Consider the following 6621-nt stretch of genomic DNA (forward strand, 5'->3'; position numbering starts at 1 on the left):
GGGGGGGCACGCCATTACAGTGGGCCGACATGGGGGGGCACGCCATTACAGTGGGCCGACATGGGGGTGGTTACATTGTATTGAGAATATTCTGTAACACGTCAGGAAAAGACCATAACAGTGGGCCAACATGGGGGACGACGACAACGACGCTATAAAAGTGGGCAGACATGGGGGGGGGCACGCAATAAAAGTGGGCAGACATATAGGGGGGGACGCCATAAAAGTGGGCAGACATATGGGGGGGGCACGCCATAAAAGTGGCCAGACATGGGGGGGCACGCCATAAAAGTGGGCAGACATATGGGGGGGGGGCACGCAATAAAAGTGGGCAGACATATGGGGGGGGGCACGCAATAAAAGTGGGCAGACATATGGGGGGGCACGCCATAAAAGTGGGCAGACATATGGGGGGGGCACGCCATAAAAGTGGGCAGACATATGGGGGGGGCACGTCATAACAGTGGGCACGCCATAACAGTGGGCAGACATGGGGGGTGGGGGCACGCCATAACAGTGGGCCGACATGGGGGGGCACGCCATTACAGTGGGCCGACATGGGGGGGCACGCCATTACAGTGGGCCGACATGGGGGTGGTTACATTGTATTGAGAATATTCTGTAACACGTCAGGAAAAGACCATAACAGTGGGCCAACATGGGGGACGACGACAACGACGCTATAAAAGTGGGCAGACATGGGGGGGGGAAACGACGACGCTATAAAAGTGGGCAGACATAGGGGGGCACGCCCATAACAGTGGGCAAACATGGGGGGGCACGCCCATAACAGTGGGCAGACATGGGGGGGGGGCACGCCCATAACAGTGGGCCTCACCCCATAACAGTGGGCCTCACCCCATAACAGTGGGCCTCACATGGGGGGGGGGGGGCACGGCATAAAAGTGGGCCGACATGGGAGGGGCATGCCATAACAGTGGGCCGACATGGGGGGGGCACGCCATAACAGTGGGCCGACATGGGGGGGGCACGCCATAACAGTGGGCCGACATGGGGGGGGGGCACGCCATAACAGTGGGCCGACATGGGGGGGGGCACGCCATAACAGTGGGCTGACACAGCATTAAAATGGGCCGACATGGGGGGGGCACGGCATTAAAATGGGCCGACATGGGGGGGGGCACGGCATTAAAAATGGGCCGACATGGGGGGGGGGGCACGCCATAACAGTGGGCCGACATGGGGGGGGCACGCCATAACAGTGGGCACACATGGGGGACGACGACACGCCATAACAGTGTGCCGACATGGGGGGGGGGGGCACGCCATAACAGTGTGCCGACATGGGGGGGGCACGCCATAAAAGTGGGCAGACATGGGGGGGGCACGCCATAAAAGTGGGCAGACATATGGGGGGGGCACGCAATAAAAGTGGGCAGACATATAGGGGGGGGGGGGGACGCCATAAAAGTGGGCAGACATATGGGGGGGCACGCCATAAAAGTGGCCAGACATATGGGGGGGCACGCCATAACAGTGTGCCGACATGGGGGGGCACGCCATAAAAGTGGGCAGACATGGGGGGGCACGCCATAAAAGTGGGCAGACATATGGGGGGGGGCACGCAATAAAAGTGGGCAGACATATGGGGGGCACGCCATAAAAGTGGGCAGACATATGGGGGGGGGCACGCCATAAAAGTGGGCAGACATATGGGGGGGCACGTCATAACAGTGGGCACGCCATAACAGTGGGCAGACATGGGGGGTGGGGGCACGCCATAACAGTGGGCCGACATGGGGGGGCACGCCATTACAGTGGGCCGACATGGGGGGGCACGCCATTACAGTGGGCCGACATGGGGGGGCACGCCATTACAGTGGGCCGACATGGGGGGGCACGCCATTACAGTGGGCCGACATGGGGGGGCACGCCATTACAGTGGGCCGACATGGGGGGGCACGCCATTACAGTGGGCCGACATGGGGGGGGGGGGGCACGCCATAACAGTGGGCCGACATATGGGGGGTCTGGCCAACAGTTGGCCTTTGCCAATGAACATCTAAATGATTCAGATAAGAATTGGGAGAAAATTCTGTGGTCAGATGAGACCAAACTGAGCTCTTTGGCATCAACTCAACTCGCCGTGTTTGGAGGAAGAAGAATGCCGACTATGACCCCCAAGAGCACCATCCCTACAGACAAGCACGACTTTGCCGCATTGAGGGGGCCAATGGGTGGGGACACGTATTGTAAAATCATGGATGAGAACCTTCTTCCCTCAGACAGAACACTGAAGATGGGTCATAAACGGGTCTTCCAGCATGACAATGACCCAACACATACCGACCAAGGCAACAAAGGAGTGGCTCAAGAAGAAACACATTAAGGTCATGGAGTGGCCTATCCGGTCTCCAGACCTTAATCCTATAGAAAATATATGGAGGAGCTGAAACTTCGAGTTGCCAAGAAACCTTCAGGATTTAGAGAAGATCTGTAGAGAAGAGTGGAGACCCAAGATGAGTGGAGACCCGAGGTGAGTGGAGACCCGAGGTGAGTGGAGACCCGAGGTGAGTGGAGACCCGAGGTGAGTGGAGACCCGAGGTGAGTGGAGACCCGAGGTGAGTGGAGACCCGAGGTGAGTGGAGACCCGAGGTGAGTGGAGACCCGAGGTGAGTGGAGACCCGAGGTGGGCGGAGACCCGAGGTGGGCGGAGACCCGAGGTGGGCGGAGACCCGAGGTGGGCGGAGAACCGAGGTGGGCGGAGAACCGAGGTGGGCGGAGACCCGAGGTGGGCGGAGACCCGAGGTGGGCGGAGAACCGAGGTGGGCGGAGACCCGAGGTGTGCGGAGACCCGAGGTGGGTGGGGACCCGAGGTGTGCGGAGACCCGAGGTGTGCGGAGACCCGAGGTGGGTGGGGACCCGAGGTGTGCGGAGACCCGAGATGGGTGGAGACCCGAGATGGGTGGAGACCCGAGATGGGTGGAGACCCGAGATGGGTGGAGACCCGAGATGGGTGGAGACCCGAGGTGAGTGGAGACCCGAGATGGGTGGAGACCTGATCACCAACTACAAGAAACGTCTGACCTCTGTGCTTCCCAACAAGGGTTTCTCCACCAACTACTAAGGGGATCAAATACTTATTTCCCCCCCAGGACCTGGACACATTGTTCCTCATTCACACACGCAGGACTCACCTTCATTCTCAGGTTTACTACACAGGCGTCTCCCGGTCACCACAACGGCCGGCTCTCCTCTCCCCATCACCGACCTCTCTGTAACGATATGGGAGGAGATCAGAACACATCGCCGCCGTCTACCATTCATAGAGATCATTGTACTGAGAGGCTGGAGACATCACTGCTGTACCATATTTCACATAGAGCTGCCCCCTCTAGTGGCTGTCTGTATATCACCGCTGTACCATATTTCACATAGAGCTGCTCCCTCTAGTGGCCGTCTGTATATCACCGCTGTACCATATTTCACATAGAGCTGCTCCCTCTAGTGGCCGTCTGTATATCACCGCTGTACCATATTTCACACAGAGCTGCCCCCTCTAGTGGCTGTCTGTATATCACCGCTGTACCATATTTCACATAGAGCTGCCCCCTCTAGTGGCTGTCTGTATATCACCGCTGTACCATATTTCACATAGAGCTGCCCCCTCTAGTGGCCGTCTGTATATCACCGCTGTACCATATTTCACATAGAGCTGCTCCCTCTAGTGGCTGTCTGTATATCACTGCTGTACCATATTTCACATAGAGCTGCCCCCTCTAGTGGCTGTCTGTATATCACTGCTGTACCGTATTTCACATAGAGCTGCCCCCTCTAGTGGCTGTCTGTATATCACTGCAGATTATATAAGGAAAGGGCTGTGATTGGCAGTCTGACCTGCTGGCTTCCTTAGTAAAAGAAGTAAAGCCCAATCACTGTGCAGGACTTCTCAGCAGGAATATAATGCGAAAACGTGGCAATAGGTCACAGCGCCCCCCACTGGTCATATGTTGCCCCTACACTGTGCTGCAATGGGCCACATGTGGTGTGGTCACTGCACTGTGTGTCAAAGGGTCACAGCGCCCCCAGTGGTCACAGGTTGTTACTGCATTGTGTGGCAGCAAGTCACGGACCCCTAGTGGTCACAGGTTGTCATTGCACTGTGTGGCAATGGGTCACATCACCCCCAGTGATTATAGGTTGTCCCTACACTGTGTGGCAATGTGTCACAGCACCCCCAGTGGTCACAGGTTGTCATTGCACTGTGTGGCAATGTGTCACAGCACCCCCAGTGGTCACAGGTTGTCATTGCACTGTGTGGCAATGGGTCACATCACCCCCAGTGATTCTAGCTTGTTCCTACACTGTGTGGCAATGTGTCACAGCACCCTCAGTGGTCACAGGTTGTCATTGCACTGTGTGGCAATGTGTCACAGCACCCCCAGTGGTCACAGGTTGTCATTGCACTGTGTGGCAATGGGTCACATCACCCCCAGTGATTCTAGCTTGTTCCTACACTGTGTGGCAATGTGTCACAGCGCCCCCAGTGGTCACAGGTTGTTACTGCATTGTGTGGCAATGAGTCACATCACCCCCAGTGGTTGTAGGTTGTTACTGCACTGTGTGGCAATGGGTCACAGACCCCTCATTGGGCACAAAACGTCCCTGAACTGTGTTGCAATGGGTCACAGTGCCCGCCCCCCCCCAGTAGTCACAGCACATCCAGTGGTCACAGGTTGTCACCGCACAGTGTGGCAATGGTTTACAGCACCCCCCAGTGATTATAGGCCGTTACTATACTGTGTGGCAATGGTTTACATGCGGTCAGTGCACTGTGTCACAGGTTGTCACTGCACAGTGTGGCAATGGGTCACATACCCCCCCCCCTCCCCCAGTGGTCACAGGTAGTCATTGTACTATATGGCAATTGGTCACAGTGCCCCCAGTGGTCACAGGTTTTCACTCCACTGTGTGGCAATAGGTCAAGGTGCCACTAGAGGTCAGGCAGGCAGTCATTGCACAATGCTGCAATGGGTCACAGCGCCCCCCCCCAGTGGTCACAGGTAGTCATTGCACTGGCAATGGTGTATATGTAATCAGTACACTGTGGCACTGGGTCATAGTGCCCCCCCATGGTCACAGGTTGTCATTGAACTGTGCAGCAATGGGTCTAAGCCCCCCATTGGGCACAAAACATCCCTAAACTGTGTTGCAATGGGTCACAGTGCCCCCCAGTAGTCACCGCACTATATGGCAATGGATCACAGCACGCCCAGTGGTCACAGGTTGTCACTGCACAGTGTGGCAATGGGTCACAGCGCCCCCTGTGATTATAGGTTGTTACTATAATGTGTGGCAATGGTTTACAGTGCACTGGGTCATAGTGCCCCCCCCTATGGTCAGAGGTTGTCATTGCATTGTGTGGCAATGGGCTACAGCGCCCCCAGTAGTCACAGGTTGTCATTGCACTGTGTGGCAATGGTTCACACCCCCCCCCAGTGGTCACAGGTAGTCATACTATATGGCAATGGGTCACAGTGCCCCCAGGTTTTCACTACACTGTGTCGCAATGGGTCAAGGCGCCCCTAGTGGCCACAGGTAGTCATTGCACAGTGCGCCAATGGTTTACATGTGGTCAGTACACTGTGGCACAGGGTCATAGGTTGTCATTTAACTGTGCAGCAATGGGCTACAGAGCCCCCAGTGGTCACAGCCCTGTGTGAATAATGGTTTACAGCACCCCCAGTGGTCACAGGTTGTCAGTGCACTGTGTGGCAAGGAGTCACAGCACCCCCAGTCCTCACGGGTTGTCATTGCACTGTGTGACAGTGAGTTACAGGTCCCCCAGTGGTCACAAGTTGTCATTGCACTGTGTGGCAACGGGTCACAGCGCCCCCAGTAGTCACAGGTTGTCATTGCACTGTGTGACAGTGAGTCACAGCACCCCCAGTCCTCACAGGTTGTCATTGCACTGTGTGGCAACGGGTCACAGGGCCCCCAGTGGTCACAGGTTGTCATTGCACTGTGTGGCAGTGAGTCACAGCACCCCCATTGGTCACATGCTGTCATTGCACCGTGTGGCAGTGAGTAACAGCACCCCCAGGTTGTCATTGCACTGTGTGACAGTGAGTCACAGCACCCCCAGTGGCCACAGGTTGTCATTGCACTGTGTGACAGTGAGTCACAGCACCCCCCAGTGGTCACAGGTTGTCATTGCACTGTGTGACAGTGAGTCACAGCACCCCCCAGTGGTCACAAGTTGTCATTGCACTGTGTGACAGTGAGTCACAGCGCCCCCAGTGGTCACAGGTTGTCACTGCCCTGTGTGGATAATGGGTCACAGCGCCCCCTGTGGTCACAGGTTGTCACTGTACTATGTGGCAATGGGTCACAGCGCCGCTAGTGGTCACAGGTAGTCATTGCACTGTGTGGCAATGGTTTACACGTGGTCGGTACACTGTGGCACTGGGTCATAGTGCCCCCCATGGTCACAGGCTGTCATTGCACCTTGTGGGAGTGAGTCACAGCGCCCCCAGTGGTCACAAGCTGTCACTGCACCGTGTGGCCCTCCAGCCCTCAGCTCACATAACCCCCCTCACCAGCCAATAAGCGCAGGCCGCTCCGCCCCAGCGCCGCTCGCAGCATCTTCAGACGAGTGTC

Source organism: Rana temporaria, unplaced genomic scaffold (assembly GCF_905171775.1).
Source record: "Rana temporaria unplaced genomic scaffold, aRanTem1.1, whole genome shotgun sequence".
NCBI classification, from domain to species: domain Eukaryota; kingdom Metazoa; phylum Chordata; class Amphibia; order Anura; family Ranidae; genus Rana; species Rana temporaria.